Source organism: Macrobrachium nipponense, chromosome 2 (assembly GCF_015104395.2).
Source record: "Macrobrachium nipponense isolate FS-2020 chromosome 2, ASM1510439v2, whole genome shotgun sequence".
Classification (NCBI taxonomy): domain Eukaryota; kingdom Metazoa; phylum Arthropoda; class Malacostraca; order Decapoda; family Palaemonidae; genus Macrobrachium; species Macrobrachium nipponense.
The window spans coordinates 75,318,785-75,339,423 of record NC_087201.1 but is presented as its reverse complement, the minus strand read 5'-3'; the positions used below and the strand labels follow the sequence as shown (position 1 = coordinate 75,339,423).

General features: G+C 43.9%; 1 protein-coding gene and 1 long non-coding RNA gene across 4 annotated transcripts in view; both read left to right on the top strand.

Moving 5' to 3' along the window:
* The window catches only part of LOC135220669 (glutamate receptor 1-like), a 713,951-nt gene that overhangs the window by 171,882 nt on the left and 521,430 nt on the right, over positions 1–20,639 (top strand). The window lies entirely within an intron of this gene.
* Positions 1–20,639, top strand: part of LOC135220668 (uncharacterized) — a 37,087-nt gene that overhangs the window by 4,416 nt on the left and 12,032 nt on the right. For 2 of the 3 annotated variants that reach the window (XR_010315749.1, XR_010315748.1), the window contains exons 1-2: positions 16,102–16,236; positions 17,759–17,905. This is a non-coding gene — a long non-coding RNA (uncharacterized LOC135220668). Of the gene's footprint in view, positions 1–16,101; positions 16,237–17,758; positions 17,906–20,639 lie in introns of those variants that run through there. The other variant, XR_010315750.1, reaches the window with a different exon arrangement.

Genomic DNA, 20,639 nt, shown 5'->3' with positions numbered 1-20,639 from the left:
AACTACACTCCAGAAAAGGAAATACATCCAGTCCGAGTTTAGAAGAATACCAGTAACCTATTATTCGCTTGTTGGGTTATAGCATAAATAACAACCGTAAATTGTTCTTTGGTTGAAATGTAAACAGGCAATTGTTGGTAAGCAGAATTCCCCCTTTCTCCTCAAGTGGTAGGTTCGGAAGCTTTAGGTCTAGCTCAGACACAGACAAGTAGGGATAACTGCTTAGTAGTGTGCAGGAAGAAAAGTTGAAGGGTCAGGTTTCTTCGGGTTTGAGTTTGGTGTTGGTACCTAGTATGACGGGTTCATCATTGGATCCTTCAGAGGTTTTATTTCCTGCTTCAAAGTCTCTTTGACAGAATACTTCTAAGTCTGTAGGTGGGAGTGTGGATGTGGTTTCGGTTGTCGGGTGCTGAGATGCTGGATATTGTACTCGTTCTTCAAAGGTTCTTTTTCCCTCACTGAATAAGTTTGGGTTACATTTTGGTGGTGGTAATTAGGATGACCAGGGTATAAATTTAGCAGAGTATAACGCTAATCTATTAGGTTTGTCTCAAGGGTACAGGTTATTAGTGAGACCGTTTCCATTTTGGGTTTTTGTAATACAGTGGCCACCCCCACCCGTATTCGCAGGGGATGCTTACCAGACCCCCTGGCGAATAGTTAGAATCTACGAATAGTTGGAACCCCCCAATAAAAATGCTGAAAACAGCCTATTTTGTTAGTTAAAACTTAAAAGAACAAACACTAAAAATGTTTATACTTGGTTTTTTTTTATAATTTTATCACAAAAAGTGCGAAATTGATAAAAAACAGGTATTTCTGGATATTTCTCATAGAAAAATGTCGCAAATAGGCAAATTTTCCGCAAATAATGCGGGTAAATGTTTCCCAAGAGAAATCCGCAAATGTGCGAGTCCGCAAATTCGAAGAACGCGAATACAGGGGGCGGGTCCACTGCATTTTCTATCCATCCATGTACTAAAGAATTTCTTCTCAGAGTTTACTAATAAGGTTTACCAGATTATCAGGGGGAACAGAGTCGGTTTATTTTCTTTCTCCAAAACTATGGCTGCTTCTTCTTTTTCTGCTTCAGATCCTTCACTTCTAACTTTGCATTCTAAATCTTCTTTTAGTGTCCTTAACAATCAGTTTTTACGGGTCTATGTTTGGAGTTTATCTTTGTAGTTCATCTCGGAGTCTTTGTTCGCGCAACCTGTTTCTATGGTCTTCAACCTTAGCTCCTTCACGGGTCAGTCAGGTTCTCAGACTTCTTACTTACATGCTTCTCAAGCAGTTGGGGAACCTTCCGCAAAGACGGATTTACATCCTATGATGAGTTTGAGACATAATGTCTCCGTTGCGGTTCATGCAGGGGCTTTGGTTATGGATGATTCGTTGCATCATCATCGAAAGTAACAGTACCAATTGTATCTGCAGTTCCTCTTTCACTAGAATAGATGTTAATCTTCATTCGGTGATCCCAATGGGTTCTGCAGTCCATAGCATATCTGTAGAGGTACCTTTGAGTGCAGTTTCACTTGGTACGTTCTCCACCTACCCAACTTCGGCTGTGGGTGCTCCGGTGGTTACTCTGAGCGTGGCTTCTTTCAGTTTCCCTCTTCCTTCAACTTCTTTCTCAACTTTCCCCAAGGGTTGGTCTGTTCCTCTGTCTAAGGTGGCAAATTTCGGTTCGGATTTGGTTCCAGGTTATTCGGGAGCAATTACTCCCCCTCCATTCTCCAATGTGACTTCTGCTCGGGATATCCATCCAGGTGGGTTTGTGGTTCAACCTAGGTTAGCGGACCAGGTGTTGCGGCTTCTCCGCTTTTAGGTGCTGGTATTGTTCACCCAGGTACGGTAGGTTCAGGCGTTATGTCTTTGTCATCGAGCGGTGGTGGGTTTGCACAGCCGAGTGCAGCTGGCTCACCTGTTGCGTCATTGTCTTTTGATGGTGCAGGTCTTGCACAACTGAGTGCAGTTGCCTCAGTGTGTAGGACAAGGTATGTTGCGTGTGGAGTTAGTGCATCCAGGGGTAGTGGGTGCAGCTGGCTCAGTGGTTCCACCATCGTCATTGGTGGTGCAGGTCTTGTGTAACAGAATGCGGTTGGCCTGAGGTGTAATGGGACCAGGTAGTTAGGTGTTGATTAGCACACCCACAGGGGTAGTGGGTGCAGCTGGCTCAGTTGTTGCGTCATCGTCTCTTGGTGGTGCGGGTCTTGCGCAACCAAATGTGGTTGACTCAGGTATGTTGGGACCAGGTATGTTAGGTGTTGGGTTAGCGCATCCAGGGGTAGCAGCTTCCGGATCATCGAGTGTAGCTTTTTTTTTACAGGTGGTCATCCTGTCCTCTTTCCAGTTCAGATTTGGTCAGACCAGCCTGATAGAGAATGTTTCCTTGGAAGAGAAAGAGTTCCAGATGTGGGTTTTTCTCCGGCTATTCAAAGTGAATACAAGCGGATGGTGGATTTCATCCATTCTGTTTATCCATAGTCCAAGGCTCCAGAGGGGCCTGCTCAACCGAATCAGGCAATGTTTGAGATGCTGTACTCAACCAAGCCAGCAGTTTCTCAAACATCTAGTGAGCTGGTCTGGTTTGGCCAGGTCAAGCAGGCTTTGAGAGAGGTGGACACTAGGTTAGGTTCTCTCTGGGTAGGCAGAATTCAACCTTGCTTTCTAATCGGAAGGGGTTTTATGAGGTAGCGGGTAACCCTTCTTCCAGTGTCAGAGTTCCTCATAACGAATTGGTTGAGGCTCTTCTTTCGCGGGTTCCTTCACCAAACAGGTTGGTAGCGGTCACACTGTGTGAGGCATGTATTTTAGAGGACACTTTCTGCAGCCAGTCAGAAGCTTTTTCCCTCTCTATTTGGATGTTGTCAGGTTTGATGGGGTTTCTGAAGCAGAATGGGTATTCTCCTTCAGATCCGGTGCTGTTTGACAACTATATCACTTCATTCTCAATGGGGTAGCATACCAGGCTAATATTTCGGCTGGATGTACCACATTCTTTGGTAAGCAGAGGAGGGACTTCTTTCAGAATTCATCTGCCTCCGCACTATCCGACGATATCACAAAAGGGTTCTGTTGAGGGTGGGGGGCCCTTTGTACTCTGCAACAGTTTGTTCAGGGGAGGAAGATGTTTCTGTGATGGTTAATTTTGTGTCATCTTCTTCGTAGTAGAGTTGCAGTAAGCTATGATCCGTGTTGCAGCTGAGGGAGATCATTAAAGAAGGTTCTCTTCGCTTCTAAGGGTTCGGCTTCTGTTCCTTCTTCGAAACCTCTGTCCAAGAGGGGTTTTCGGAGATAGGAGGGTCCCTTTCACTGGTACCAGTAGGAGGTTGGTCTTGCTCCTTTTTCGAACATCTGGAAGGAGTGGGGTGCAGAGTTGGGGTAGTGGAGGTGTTGATTATTATTATTAATAGGTTTAGTTTTTCCAGACCTCTGAGTCTCAAGTAGACTCTTCTCGGGCTGGTTCTCAGGGATCAATCCTGAGAAAGAAGAAGAAGAAAAAAAAAAAAAAAATTAGACTTTATTTGAAACCCGTCTTATTTAAAAATTTATGATTTTATTAATTGAAAAATCCCTGCTTTCCGCAAGAATATTTTTCATTTCCGAACTCCGCAGATAAATAGATCTTTCCTGGGTCCAATTTGGGGCACTCAACAAGCAAATGCTGTACTGTCATGGTGTTTGACATCTGTTACATTTCATGGGTCAGCATGTGGTGTTGACATCAAGTGACCATGTGAGAATCTGTGTGTCCTATACGTAGCCTTGCTAGGATCACCTCTTTTGCTCTTTCCTCCTGTGAGGATGTTCTCCATGCATAGACTTCAGTTTTTATATTTTTAAGTTTATTTGTTGTTGGCACCGAGGCCCATTCTGTGGAGGTGTTGAAGAACGGGTAAAGAGCCCCTTTTCATTCTCATCCTCCTCTATCCGACTCCCCGGTTCACCTTACCCAGCTATTCCCTGTCTTCCATCAAAGGGATAGCATTAGCAGCAGAGATTCAATCCTTGTGGAGAAAGGAGCAATAGAGCCTGCTCCTCCTTCCCTGGGGCTTTTACAGCCGGATCTTCGTTACCGCGAAAACAGGAGGGTCTTGGAGCCCCAACATAGATCTTTCGGGTCTCAACCAACTGATAGTGTCAACCAAGTTTCACGTGGAAACCTCACAGTCGGTGCTGCGGTCAGTTTGAAGAGACAAATGGATGGTTTCAGTGGACCTCAAGGATGCATATCTCCAGGTTCTGATTCATCAGGAATCTTGGAGGTTCCTTCGTTTCCTCGGGGTCCATCCGGAACACCAGTTCAAGGTTCTCTGCTTCGGTCTGACCACAGCACCTTAGGTATTCATGAGGGTGATGTCCCCAGTTTCAGGGATAATACATCGTTGGGGATTTCATATGAGGAGGTACCGTCGATGATTGGTTAGTCCAAGTATTGTCCAAAGATGAAGTAATAGCGAGGGATTTCTTACTGGACTTAGGTGAAACCTTAAGGATTCGGGTCAATTTAGACAAAAGCTCTGATTCCATCTTAGGTGAAGACCTATTTGGGGATGGAAATTCAGATACGTTATTTGAAGGTTGTCCCGACACAGGAATGAGTTCTTGCGGTCCTGCGACAATTGAATTACGTATTCATGTTGGACAGAGCTCAACCAGTGAGCGTGTGGAAGAGCTGTTGGGAAGAATGTCCTCCCTCTTGCTTCTAGTTCCAGGGTCTTGTCTACGGATGCGTTCTCTGCAGGTGTCTCAGGAATTGCTGGGACTTTCAGGAAGAGAACGCAGTGGTAGTCTGTGACAATTCTTGCCGGAAGGATCTTCAGTAGTGGTTAGAAGAACATCATCTGACCGGCGGCGTAAGACTGGACTACCCTCTCCCAGATATTCATCTGTATACAGATGCCTCAGATCAGGGTTGGGGTGCAACCCTGGAGGAATTCTCAGACCAGTGGTCCTTTATAGGGATCTGGATCGAGAGGAGTCCATAAATTTTCGAGAGTTAAGAGCAATGGAAGAGTGGTAGCTCTCTTTTCCGACGTCACAGCGGTGTTTTACCTAAAGAAGGAGGGAGGAACGAGATTGACAGTGCTAAACGATGTGCTCAGAGAGTTCTTCATTGGTGCGAAGACCACAAGGTTTCCCTTATCCCTCAATTCGTGTTGGGGAAACTCTCAATGTCTTGGCAGATGCATTGAGTCATTCGTACGAAGTTCTCGGGAGCGAATAGACCCTGATACAGGAAGAGGTGCAACATCTGTTTAAGGAGTTGCCAGCAATTGTGGATCTATTTGCCATGAGACTGAACTTCTACCTTCCAGTATACTTTTCCTCAGTAGCGGACCCCATGTCATGCGGGACCGATGCAATGCTGCACTCCTGGGACAATCTTTCAGGTGTATACCTTCCCCTCCTTTCGGTCTAATACATCAAGTACTGGCCAAACTCCGGAGCAGTACCAACACGCAGATGACCTTGATAGCTCCTTTCTGGCCACAAAGACCTTGGTTTCCAAGACTTCTGGAAATGTTGACAGAAGCTCCAGTACTCCTTTCAGAAAGGAAAGATCTTCTCAGACAGCCACACTTATTATTTCCATCAGAATCTCCGTGTGCTGAAGCTACCTGCTTGGAGACTGTCCAGCAAGCAGCGCGTCATTCAGGACTCTCTAAGGTAGTGGCTCGACAACAGTCTTTCTGTCTGAGGAGATCAATGAGGAAACTATCAGGCTAGGTGGGCTATGTACCATAGCTGGTACTGAAAGGAGGGGCAGAGCATTTCTCGTCCAACGATAGCTAAAGTGACAGATTTCCTCTTATTCTTGAGGATGGGAAAGAACTTATCGTATTCAACGATTGCTGGTTACAGGTCAACGCTCAGTAGCACTTTCAGATTTCACCTGCCTGAACTTGCGACCAGTAAGATTTTACACGATCTCTTGAGATCATTTAGAATAGAACATACGGTTATTCCACTTCAGGCCCCCTCGTGGGATTTAGCGGCTGTTAAATCTGTCTGGCTCTTTGGCTCTCAAACCTTTAGAAGCGTTATTGTTAAGAGAGTTAACTAAGAAGGTGTTGTTTTTAGTCCCTCTCGCAATGGCAAGGAGGATTGGGAAAATTCAAGCAGTGGCTAGCATTTTTGGGGCAGGATATTTTTCTCTCAAATTTGCAGAATTTGTGGCAAAATCGGATCGCAATTGAATACCCTTCCAAGAGCATTTAAAGTTTCATCATTAGAGGATTTCGTAGAGGCGACGAGTTGGAAATGTGACTGCGTCCAGTGCAAGCTCTCAAAGCTTATTTGTCCCACACGGGGAAACTTTTACCTCATTCTAGGACCTTATTTGTTTCTCCTAGGAATCCATCTCCCCCAATTTCCAAGAATGCTATTAGTTTCTTTATGCAAGAAGTTATCACTCAGGCATTAGATGGTTCTTCATCCTTTTCGAGCCTTCTAGTTGTTCTTCACGTCTAAGAGCACACAGTATCAGGGGGATGGCTACTTCTTCAGCATTCTTAAGGAATTTTTCTGTTCCCAGGTCGGGCTGAATTAAATTGATCCCAACTCCAATTAAGTGTCATTAATCGGGCTAAGGTGTTCAGGGAGTGTATTGCAATATGAAGTTTCAATAATAAAATTAATATTGTAATAACTTACCTGGACACCTGAATGATTCCCATCCCCCTCCCCTCTTCAGTTTTGATAGTGAATGACTCAATTGAGGAGGCAGGCCTCTGGTAGCCGGTATTTGCACCAACATTGCCAACGGTAACACAGGTAACTCGGTGGACTTTTTTACCTGCAGCATTGGTATACTGACAGTTAATACCCACTTTGTGGGAAAATTTGTGGGGATGTAGTTTGGGCTGTCAGTGACCAGCTGGTGAGGTGTTCAGGTAAGTATTACATACTATTAGTTTTATTATGAAAACTTCATTTTGAGTTTAATGGTAGGTCTAATGCACTTTAACAGTGCTTATGGCACAGTAACTTGATGTTGCATCAAGTTACAGCGCAGTAAGTGCCATTAACTTGATGCTAATTCTTGCCGTTATTGCCATAACTTCATGCAACATCAAGTTATTGCGCTGTAAAATCTGCCGTAAGTCAGTTATGCATTGTATAATGCTGTACAGTATATGAATTGTGTTGTCACTATTTGAGATAGGTATGTATATTGTGACTTAAAACAGTTGAGATAGGTAGTGGTATTTTGACTTAAAACAGCAGTGTTCATTCTTATTCACACTTGTGTAAAAGTGAAGTACTACCATTGTATACAATATACTCAGTTAAAACTACAGTAGTTTTTCCTAAAGATTATAACATTTAAACTTTATCAAAAGAGTTGTTTTTGTCTTACATCAGTTTTCCCAGTTAATCCTAATAGTACTGTACTTATTACAGACTTCCACGAAACAGAGAAGACATACTTTTGCAGTGCGTTGTGAACCTCCAGATTCCTGTATTTGGAAATACCACTGATCTTTTTTGAAAAGGATGCTGTAACCTACTATCTTGAAAGCCAAAGAAACTCTAAAAAGGTAAACTATTTTAATTGTTTTGAGGTATGGAGTTATCTTTTATCTAAAGCAAAAGTTTGATGTGTCAATGCATTTTTGAATTAGTTGTTGGTGCCACATTATGTCACTACAATAGATAAATATATTTTAGTGACCCTATGTTCCCCCCCCCCCCCCCCCACCCCCCCCCAAAGAAATGGCTCAAAAATAGCAACTAAGGTTTGATTGTAAAGTTGGGAGATAATGTGAGGTAAGGTTTTCTCAGCTGCTAACTGCTATAGCTTCTTATTGTACTTCTTTCCAATCCAGATTCATGATACTGTACTGTAATACTCCACGTATTCACTTAAACATTATCATATTAACCATTTTTATTATCCGTATTTTACTATTACTATGGTCATTATCAAAAGCTGGCCATAATTGGAAAGTATATCATTGAAAGCATTAGTGTTGGTTGTCTCGGGACAAATATCTTTTCAGCACTCAACTCTTTAAATGTTAACCAATTATTTTTGGGTCATGTATGATGTTACTTTATTAATTTGTTACCTGCTGCATATGCATTATGATTTCATATGAAAATTCATGTGTTGTATCAATCATTATAGCAGTGAAAGATATAACAAACAAGATTTTGGCTCAAAAGCAGGATTTTGATGTTGACAAAGCCATGTATTCAGAGTGGCATAAATGTCAGGATAGCCCACATAATTGTTAATGAAATATATACATAGGTGGAAAAAAAACAAAATGCCTGTCATAAGAAGTGGGTCATTAACATGAGATGATAATGGGGACTTTTCTTCAAGTTTTATGTGTGAAATTACACATAAGTTCAGTTAAAAATGTTGCGAGTTGCAATATCTCGCAAAAACAATGATTCCAGCATATAAAAAGGTTTGTACTTAGCATGGACACAAAATCTGAAATATATGATATAAATTTCAAACTGCTTTGTTGAAAGTGCCATACTCCCTCCCCAATTTTTCAAATTGTTTTCTCCTAATTCTGCTTTGACTTGTGTAGAAAACTTACCTGTTCATGATTACTCATCCATAATCAACCAGTTTTATTCATAAACATGAAAAAATGGGAGAGCTGTATGACTAAAATAAACCCAAAGAAGACTTCAGGAAAGAGAATTCACAGAAAGAAGTTTGTGGGAATCACAACTCATTTTTCTCATCCATTTGACTGCACACAAAAATATATTTAGTGTTCAGCAATACGTCATTCTCTCAAGCTCTAGAGGACAAGGGAACTCTGTTGAGTTCTGTGTATGGAGATTATCACTTAATTTCAGTGCACAATGCATAAACTGAAGGATACATTTTTTTTATATTACATATTTTTCCATTTCAGTCTTTTGGAAGGTACCATAGTACAGTTAATTTTCTTTTTGTTGCTCAAGTTAGATACATTTTGTGTCAAATCAAATCCAATCAGTGAGTCAATTTTGATGAATTTGTGCATCATACTAAAAAATGCCTTAACATAAATTCAGGAATATTTAACATAAAAATGACAAATTTTCTAAGACAATTTGTATTTTTCATAGCTACAAACCTGAGGTCTTAACAATAGTATACTTTTCTAGGGCCTAGCTGGATCCAGTAAAAAAAGCAGATGAAAGCAAGGAATCTTGTGGTATCTGGCAACGCATGCGTAGATCGGGTGAAGAGTGGTCAAACGCCGATCATCTACTCCAGTCTTTCCCAACTCAGGATGACTTAACAAAAAGAGGGGCGGCTAGAGGCAGGCAGTATAACGTTAAGACCTCAGGTTTGTAGCTATGAAAATACAAATTGTCTTAGAAAATTTGTCATTTGTTCATACGCGAACAAACCCTCGGTCTTAACAATAGGATAGACTCATACTTGGAGGGAGGTATAAGACATCCTAGACTGGCTGGGAGCCTACCCGCCAGTTCAGCTCTCAAAAGAAATAGTTCTTAGAGAGGGACTGAAGCCCATTGAGAAGCTAGATACACTAAAATCTAACCACTCAGAACCTGAGTGACGTACAATGATATATGAGATAACCATTGTATAGGGAACTAAAGAGAAACTTTGACTGTCCAAAAACAAAGGGGGCCAGCGCTAGGGTTTGTAGTACTCCTGACTCCTCCTTGCCCAGGAGCGGAGCCCATGCTACTAAATAGTGGATAAGAAATTGTATATTGCACGACCACACTACGAGTACAGATGACTACCTCACTCACCTGTATCAGACCAGTCCAGCAAATGACGTGTCAATTCCCTAAACCGCCTGAAGGAACGAAGGAAAGGTACAAGAGAAAGAAGGAGGCCAGCCAACTCACTCATTCTCTCATCCACACAATCATCTTAGGTAAGATACAAAGGTGCCCCATTAAGGCCACTATGAGTTACACAACCTGTGGACAGCCACTACAGGATCCAGGGAAAACGTGTCCATAGATCTGTGGGCACATCCTTAAGATAGAAGGAGGTGAACGTGGACTGGCGTAACCAAGTACCAGCACTCAGCACTCTATGTACAGCCAAGTTCTTTTTGAAAGCCAGTGAGGGACCAATACCCCTAACGTCATGTGCTCTAGCCTGCACAGATGTGGTGATGGAATCATCAAGAGTCAAGTATGCCTGTCTGATGGCTTCCCGTATCCAAAAAGAGATAGTATTCTTAGACACCTCTTTCTTTGTACAGCCTGTACGGACAAAAAGTCTGCGGCAGCCTGGTCTAAGGTGCCGAGCCCTTTTAAGATAGTAATGCAGGGCCCGGAGAGGGCACAACAAAAGCTCTTGAGCATCACCACCCACAAAGTCAGTCAGTGATGGAATGGAAAACGAAGCGAACCTGTCATCATGCACTGAGGGATTTTGGTCTTGGCCATGAATTCTGGGACAAATTCGAAGGACACTGACTTCCAACCCCTGGTGTGCTTCACCTCATAACTCAGACCGTGGAGCTCTCCTAACCTCTTGGAGGATGCCAAAGCCAAAAGGAAAACTGTCTTGAGCATCAGGTTCCTATCAGATGAGCGGCGCAAGGGCTCATATGGACTCTTTAGTCAAGCTCTTGAGCACCAAGGAAACATCCCACGGTGGGGGCTTGAGCTCTCTAGGAGAAGATGACTGCTCAAACCCCCTAACTAGCAGTGAAAGTTCCCAGGAAGAGGAGATGTCGATACTCTTCAGGCATAACACCAAACTCAAAGCCGACCTGTAGCCTCTAATAGCTGACACGGACAAACGTTTCTCGTCTCTGAGGAAGGTTAAAAAGTCCTATTCGCTGAATAGAGTTCGCGAGTGGAGAAAAACCCTGTTTACGACACCAATTACAGTAGATCGCTCATTTGCCTTGGTAAACTGCGGAGGTTAACTTCCTAAGACTGCTGGGCATGTGCCCAGCTGACTTCTGAGAAAAGCCTCTCTCTCGGAGGAGATAGTTGATAGCCTCCAACCGTGAAGAGACAGGGACTCTACTGACTGGTGGAATACCTTTCCCTGCATGGGGCTGACACAGGAGATGCCACCAACACGGAATCTCCCTCGCAATCTCCGACAACAACGATAGCAGATCTGGAAACCATTCCGCCTGAGGCCACAGAGGGGCCACCAGAGTCATTCTGAGACCCTGTGAACCCAACAGCCTGTTCAGAACCTGAGGGATCAAACAAAACGGAGGGAAGGTATACACCTCCAGGTTGTACCAGGGATGTTGGAATGCATCTTCTGCCACTGAACAGAACACCTCCAGCTTCCTGTTGTAACGTGTCGCAAAAAGGTCCAGTATGGGTCTCCCCCAAATCTGGAAAAGCCTGTCCACCACCACTTGATGAAGAGACCACTCTGTGCCTAAGATCTGATCCCGGAGACTGAGTTGTCTGCGACCACGTTCCGCTTCCCTGGGATATACCTGGCTGAGAGCTCTACCGAATTGCTGATTGCCCACTGGTGAAGCTCGACGGTCAAGGCATGAAGTTGCTGAGAAACTAAGCCTCCCTGTTTGTTCACGTAGGCTACCACCGTGGTGTTGTCCAACATGATACGACAGAGTGCCCTCTATCATCCCCTGAAACTCCTTCAGACCCAGGAAAGCTGCCTCAACTCCAAGACATTGATATGCTGCTGCTTGTCCTCTAAACCCCAAACACCTGAAGCGATGAGGCCGCTTAAGTGTGCGCCCCAACCTGCGAGGGAGGTGTCCAAGAACAGAAGGAAGTCTGGAGTGAGAGAACGCAGAGGGACACCCTTCAATAGATTCTGGTCGTCCAACCACCAACGAAGGTCATCTCTCACTTCCAAAGACGGTGGGACCATAAACAGGGGAGAGTCCCCCGCCGGAGACCAGAATTCCCCTAGTCTCCATTGCAGAGACCGAAGATGAAGACGGCTCATGAGGGACCAGCTTCTCCAAGGAAGATAATACTCCCAGAAGAACCTGCCACTGATGAGCTGACTGATGCGACTTGAGAGGAAGTTGCGCGCCAGAGACCGCAACTTCTCCAATCTCTGATCCGACGGGAAAACTCTCGCCACTGTTGTATCGATGACCATGCCCAGGTAGAGAATCCTTTGAGTGGGTACGTGGTTTGACTTTTCCTGGTTGACTAATATGCCCAGGTTCCAGACAGAACCGAAGAAGACGATCCCTGTCTTGCAGCAGCTTTTCCCTGGAAACTGCCAAGACCAACCAATCGTCGAGGTACCTCAGCAAACGGAAAACCCCTGAGCATGGGCCCAACTTGACACAAGAAAGAAGACCCTTGTGAACACTTGAGGGGCTGTGGTCTGTCAACCCGAAGCACAAGACTTTCTCGAAGATCTTGTCCGCCAGAGAGAAGCGAAGGAACTTCCTGGACGTGGGATGAACAGGGATTTGGAAGTATGCGTCCTTCAAGTCTATCGACAGCATGAAGTCGCCTTCCCTCACGGCTGCCAAACACCGAGCGCAGGGTCTCCATCTTGAACCGTGTCTTCCTGATGAAGCGATTCAAGGTGGATAAGTCGATCATGGGCCTCCATCCTCCCGACGCCTTGGGCACCAAGAAGATGTGACGGTAAAAACCCGGGGACGGACGCACTACTTCCTCTATCGCATCCTTGTCCAGCGTTTTTCTGCACTTCCTCCTGAAGAGCCAAGAACTTCAGAGAATCTGGGGGATACGTCTTCCTGAGCTGCGGCTTGTCCGACAGAGGAGGAGAGAAGTCGAATGGCAACAGGTATCCCACCCAAAAGACACCTACCACCTACTTCTCCGACCCGTAACACTGCCACTTGGCCCAATGGCCAGCCAGGCACCCCCACACCCGTGGCGCAGGAGAGGGAGAGGCACCCAACCTACCGACGGCCCCCTTCACCTCTGCCCCTAGAGCCTCTTCTTGGTTTAAAGGAATGAGAGCGAAAGGGGCGTTGATCCTGAGACTTGGGCTGTGTCGAATGGGAAGGCCCTGCCAAACTCGAGGTCCTCGATGGCCTACCAGGCGACGATCTCCTCGATTGCTGCTGGACCGAGATGGAGGGGGGGCTCTGACTTAGACACGGCTTGGTGCACCAGTCGGTCCTTGGTGTCAGCCCGACGTCGGTCTATCGCATTGGAAACAAAAATTGCGATTCTAACAGATCACCCTTCCTCAAGGCCAGCAAAGACTCAGAGTCGAGCGACCTCTCCATTCTAGACAAAGCCGTGTCCCTCCTAACCAGAAGAAGATTAGCCCATAAATTTGCACTGAGGTGAACCAAATAAGAAAATGCCTTGCCCCCGGATTGCAAGAGACTGGCAAGCGAGGCGGCACTCACCAACCCATCAGGGGACCTGTCAGAAGCTATCTTGGCAATCACCACAAGACAGAATCCAGCCAAGAAACCGTCTGCAACAGTGAGGCCGCCTTAGATTCCAAAGCTAAGGCGTCTTGTGAAGATAAGGACGGAGCCACTGACCTCACCTGTTCCAAAGTCATACCCGGCTTCAGGCGAATGACGTCTGGGTTAAGGTGGCGTGACAACAAAAACGCAGAGCTCGTAGCAAGTAGTAGTACTTATGTCTTGTGAGAGGTGGGGGTAGGAGTTTGGTAGAGCCTCTAGAGCGAAGTGAATGTCCCGGTCAGAAAACAGAGGGCGTTACCTTCTGCAAGACCGACTGAATGTGCCCTGACAACGGCAGCTGGAGAGATGATTTGGGGTCCTGAGCAGCTCCCACCAAGGCTTTCAAGCAAAGAAGGAGTGTAAGACGACCGAGCCTGATTTCTACTTTCCAAATTGTTGAACCCACGAATGAGATCAACAACCTCCAAAAAGGAAGACAGAAACCGGTGACCGACGACGAGAAGGATGTGGAAGGCTCCTCTAACGCGTTTTCTTCACCAAAATTCACAGAAGGGTTAGTAGGCAAACAGTCTGAAACCCCTACTAGCCTATCTGGGCTGGGTCCAAGCGCCAGCCTCCAAGGCAGACCCACTGTAACATTAGGCACATCATTTACCTCAACAGGTGACTCCAGACGTCCATGAAGACACGGGCGTGGCAGCCGTACGTACGTGAGATGGGGGGGAAACTCAAGCATTTGAGATTGACGGAGAATCCCTTAAAGTGGAAGACTTGGAAGCAAGCAAACACTCCGGCTGCACTACCCCCGTGCTCACTACCTTCGACCTCTTGACAGGCGCCTTCAGATCTTTACGGCAACGAATTGGCCTGGGAGAAGGAGCACTACCATCACGTGCACGGATGGGGGAGGTTGCAACACGCTCGCAATGTGCAAGGACGGTGTGGGGTTGGATGCACGTACGAGATTCGGTGGCGAAGCGACCCCGTGCAGAACACACATCACTAACACTGCCCGAAACCACAGCACTCTCGGGAACACGTCCGTGCTGTCCTCCCTCGGCGGCGAAGGAAGGGCAAAGTCCTTAGCCTTCCAACGGCTTAATACGCCTACGAGGCATAGAGGGGAAGAGGAAGAGGAAGACAGCACTAGCTTCTTTTGCGCACTCTTCTCGGAAGGCGGGGACAAAGCAATGAGTTTCCTACCAGTCCTTCCTTCCGATAAGGCAGCCAACTTCACATCTGAAACAGAGTCCAGCCTCTGAAGCACTGCCTGGCACATGATCTCGGACTGATGTGCCAGAGAAGGCTCCGAAGACAAGGAAGGGAGATGTTTCGAACTGGGCAGCAGAGATGACGTCACGGCTAAGAGAGGAGGCGACTGGGAGATACGTCATCGATGAGAGTCACAAGCGGTGGTGACGCCACGACTTCCCCTCTGAGCGAAGGGGAAAGAGATGCCACTGGCGGAGGAATACACAAAGATGGGCCCCGTGACGACAACAACGGGGCTGACGCCGCAGCATCCCTCCGAGACAAGGCGGCAGCAGACACTGGCGGACCAATACAAGATGGCCGACTGCTCCCACCCGTGGAGACGAAGCCGGGAGGGGGGGGATGGCCTGGCTGGACTGGGGAGGGGGTGCGAGCCTCCACAAAATGCGCTAGCAACCCCCCCAACTCTGGAAGAGAAGAGAATGATGAAAAAACCTCACCCTTCTCGGGAATCGAAAAAATTCCCGAGGAAGAGGGGACTACATTACAAATATTACCCCAGTGACCTCCCGATACTTCCATCAAGGAATCAATGGAAGAAAAGGAAGGAGAAGCAGGGGCAACATTACTATGGGGGTTGACTACTGCGGAAGACGAAACATCAAGAAAAGGAGCGAAGCCCTCCCAAGAAGGAAGAGTGGAGACTCTCCGATGTTCCCTCTTATCATAAAAACTTCCTCCACTGCTCCAAAGGCCATGCCCGGCATTCCATACAAGGATTCGTAATCGTAACAAAAATTGGAACGACACCTACTGCAAGTGATGTGAGGGTCCGTCGCTGACGAAGCCAAGAAATGAGAACAAAGGAATCCAGGAATTCCAGGGCACCAATGCTGACGTCGAAAAGGAGCAGAAGAAGCCATAATATTAGGTAAAAACACACACAAACACTAAAGTAATGAAACAGGCAAAAACCGGGAAAAATGCCAAGAGGGGAAAACCCCAACTCTCGTCCAGGCGGTAAAGAAAAAGACTGGAGTAGACGATCGGCGTTTGACCATTCCTTCACCCGACCTACACCTGCGTTGCCAGATACCACAAGATTCCTTGCTTTCATCTGCTTTTTTTATTTTTACCAAAGATCCAGCGAGGCGCTGAATTATCCTATTTGTTAAGGACCGAGGGTTTGTTCGTGTATGAACAACTAGCACATAATGTTACAAAATGCTTGAGTTGTATTAAGAATGCAGATGAGGTGCACAGAAGTTATGACTCATGCTTTGCCATGCAGGAAAATGATCTCAGTCTGACGCTTTACTGAGCAATGCTATATTTGCTCAGAATTGGTTTTGAATAACAGCCCTAAGTGAATAACAAAATTATTCACTGTCCTCCAGTAAATCTCAAAGATTGTGGATAGTTGCACTAGTATTATGGGAAAATGTGTGTTAATTTCTGTTGTAATAAGAATCTGTACACAAGTACTAGTGCACACAATTGTATAAGAAATCAACGTTTTCAGCAAAATAGTTTTCAAGGTTTTTGTCATCTTCAACAAACAATATCTCAGTCAGTTTAATTTCAGTAGTTCTGTAACTGGTGCTTTTGAAATTGTAGGGGCACTCGGGCTATATGGTTTTGATGATGTGGAATTGACTACAAACTTCACTTCAGATGTACAAAGGTAAGATATGGATTTACATAAATATATGGCAATTTCATCTTTCGCTGTTGGGAACTTCAAAGCTACTTTGTACTGTTCAGTAGTTTAGTTAGATTAACTACCATAAATTTACCACAAGGCAACTTATTTGTATGCTGAATAAGGGTACTGGGTGAATGACTGGTTAATTGCACTGTGTGTTTTATCTACATTTGATGTTAAATCATTTGTCTGTTTTTGACCATTTGATAAGGTCTTTCATTGGTTTATAGTACCAATACCTTGCCAAAAATTAGGCCAGAGAGGAGGGCTAAAGAAGAAATTACCCCTGGAGGCCACTATTCTATATAGTATAATGTACTGTTCCTCAGCATCAGAAAAATGGACCTGATAAAAAAAATTAAATTGCATTCATAGAATTAGATAATACACAGGTTAGAATTAGATAATACACAGGTCCAGGAATTTAATGGGACAAGGATCACAGAGGTACTAGAGCACACAACAAGACAACATCAGATTTATTCAATACCAGCGAAAACCATAGAGGTCCCTTCTTTCCAGATTAGGAAATTGAACAGTGTCCACAAAGGTGATTATTAGGATTATATCAAGAGTTTAGTTATGGCTATATGATGAAACAAGAGGCAACAGAATGAAAAATGTGATCAAGTGGTCTGAACAGTGAGTAAATGAAGCCATGACAGGAAGAGGATGTTTACTAAGACAGGGCAGCAAGATTCTTCCATTATATCCCCCATACCAGACTGTCATACCCACACAAAATACATCCCATGAAAGAGCCATTCCCTTTAGAAGTCATTCAGAATATACCATTACAGTATTTGCATGATTTAACCTTAGTTCTTATTGAACAGATAAGCCAAATGAGTATCTTTGAATTAGGGATAAGAAACTTGTGAAAATTTTGCCAATCTCCCAATCAACAATAATGAGCTTTAATTTTGATATTTATCTGTAATCACAGCACTGAGAAGACAAGGTCTTACTTTCCATAATACCTACTTCTGTGACATAATTTCACCCAATACAAACCCCCATTTTTAAATTTAAGCATTATCCTAAAGGATTATCAGTGTTCCAGTATATCTGTGCTGCACACCTAATGAGAAAAGGAAGATAGGATAACCTTCTAGAGAAAGGGATGGGAATGGAGGAGTTATCACATGTTAGAGTGAGAAGGAAATATATATATATATAATGCATTCAAATTCATGAAGCAATTATGAAAATGTTACTTATGGTCTGGCAGGGAAATTTATTCCTTGAATGCAGCACGAAGAGCAGAAATGTCAAAAACCATGATTAGAAGTTAGAACCCTTAAAAACTTCAGTTTATATTTACTTATACTATAGATTTATATTTATGAAGGAAAATAGAGAATACTATATACAAAATTAATGGAGCTGATGCAGCAATCCTTTTTAATAAGACTTCAAGGAAATTAAGATACATATATTTCTCAGTGAAAAAAGGGCAATCTGAAAATAATCTAATATTAATCATTGTTTATCCTCTAAGGCAGTGGTTCCCAAACTTGACCATACCAAGGACCCCCAGATGTAATGAGTCCCAGCTGAGTACCCCAGCCAATCGAAAGTTATCATTATCATGGTGGGCAACCCAGTACAACATAGTACATCTAATGTTTGCAAATTCCTGCACAACGTAAGTATGTATAAATAAACCATTGAATATTTTCAGTATTTTTTTTTACTTTAAATTCAATACAAAACAAAATTGGTGAAAACAGGCATAATTTTTCCCGGAGTTGAAAAAAATATTAATTTTTTCATTGTCATGAACCCCCTAAGTCCTTCTCCTGGACCATCAGGAGTCCGTGGACCCGTTTGGGAACCACTGCTCTAGAGCATGTGGACCCCAGTTTAAGAACCACTGTTCTAGGGCATCTGTGCTTTTGAAATCTAGAAATCCATCAAGTACAGGAGACAAACAATCTATTGAATGGTTACCTTTGATGAACAAGAAGAGTCAGTGCTGGATATAGCAGTTTGCTTGATACCTCGAGTCAGTTGTGGGAAGACGAAAAACAGAGGAAGGGCGGTGGACATACATTACTTTGATTGCTTTTACACTTGTCAGTGTCACAGCTAGCCTCAGACCTGCTCAAGAAAAATACAGTTAGGTAATTTTCTTCATTTTCCCATACAGTGTTGCTTTTATTTTCTGTGTGTATTTTTTGTTTAAATGTTGTAAAGGATCTGGTTTGTGTAAATCGGTTGTAGTTTTGCACACATGGTTTTTTTCATCTTATTTACTTCTAGTGTTAACATTTTTAAGGTATTGCTTTGTCCAACAGTCTCAGTGCTTAAAAGCTTTGAATTTATGCATGAGGGGAAAGATTATTTTAGAAATGGGCAGAGTAAACAAGAGGAGTTCATCGTCATGTATAAAGGAAAATTAGGAGAAAAATAGTGCTGCTTTTGCTTGTTTTTCTTCAGCTGTTATTGCTGAGAATGGGAGTTCACATCCCACTCTAGAGGGACAGTATCATGGGGTGGATAAGACCACTACCTCCCTGAACTCCTGAACTTGCTAATGTGAGTGTCTAGTGGAAAGAGTCTAGCAAGCCGTAATACTTTGTCTCCCAATTTATCACGAACCCCAAAGTTTTATCAAATATGAGGATGCTATTTCTGTCCCAGAGTAACTGGTGAATTCCCAAACGAACCCTGAGCATTTTCCAGTCCAAAGCACAAAGCCTTTAGACGATAAGATTATCCTTTTGCAAATAAAGTAATTCTTTCTGGGGTCCTCATGGAGAGCTATCCATATATGCAACCTTCAGGTCTACATAAAGCATAAAACTGCCCTCACTGATCTCACACTTTGTTGTGTGTTAAATTAATCCACAGTATTTTCACCTTGATTTTCTGTAACATTATTTTAGTGTCCATATTGAATGTAATTTTTGCATCATAAGGTTTTGTTTTAGGAAGAGTGAGGTTGATGACTGGTCTTGAGCTTCCCATCAACTTCACTAGGAAAGGTGAACTGTAGAAGCTGGAAATGGGCATCTGTGATCTCCAGCGCATTCCTTTCTAGCATTGTCCTCATGTCTGCCAATAAGGCCACACCTTTGGATAATCCTAGGATGACCAGCATCTCCCTGTTGATGGCTGCTGGAGAAGTGGTCTGTCTGCTTTAGCATTCCCCCCTCTCTTCCCCTTTCCTCCCTTTTGAGCCAGAGCCTGAGAGGGAAACCCAAAGGATAATTGTATCGCCATCCCAACCCTGCTCTTCAGATAGAAAGCACCCAACACCGATCTATTTTGCATCCCTAGGTTACTCTCAACCAAACTTGTCCAGAGATGAGGCTACAAACTGAATCACTCTTCTTTTCAGGAAAAAATCACGTACAGATTCACTGATTTGTTGGAGAGGAAAGTCATAGTCTTTTCTCCCAACACCAGTAAATTTCTAAGTTTCATCTTGTCTTTGTCAAGCAACTTTATTACAAAATTATCCAAAAGGTTTGACCAGAGATGAAGCCACGAGGTTGCCTACATGGATGACATGGCGACTGACTTAGAAGAAGAAAAAGAAATTCCTTCCGCTCAGAATCTCTGCATATTAACAAGTCAACTTGACAGAGAGAAGTCTCACTGCCCTCTGGCATGTAGAATCTCCAACAGTGTGTCAGAGACAAAGGAAGTCTGGTTGGGGAAATGAGACCATATACCTGCTTCCAAAACCCTCTGGCAAGTGGAGACCACAAAAATCAAAACAAATCTCACTTCAGGGGCAAACTTAAAGGTCTGCAGATTTAACAAAGGTGTCTAGGTCACTTTCTTGAAATCTTTTGGACTCACAAATAAGCCCAACAATTTCCAGGAAGTGTCTGTTCAATTTAGCTTATCATGGCCAAAGATATAGGACTCTCCTATCCATAGAAATCCCTACAGACTGAAATGGATCTTTTCCTGAAGGGAAGCAACAATTCAAAAGTCCAACTTGGTGACCATGCATTGGATTAGAGGACATTTAGAGGTTATCTTTATAAAAGGCTTCACATTAGTAGTATTTGTAGCAAAAATAACAAATTTTCTAAGGCAATTTGTATTTTTCATAGCTACAAACCTGAGGTCTTAACGATAGGATAATTTCTAGCACCTAGCTGGATCCAGTTAAAAAACAGATGAAAGCAAGGAATGTTAACATTATATATACTCTCATGATAGAGAGTTTTTCCCTACTAAAGCAAGGAATCTTGTGATATCTGGCAACGCATGTGTAGATCGGGTGAAGAGTGGTCAAAGACCACTCACCTACACCACCGCATCAGTCTTTCCCAACTCAGGATGTTTTAACACACAGAGGGGTGGCTAGAGGTGGGCAGTATAATGTTAAGACTTCAGGTTTGTAGCTATGAAAAATACAA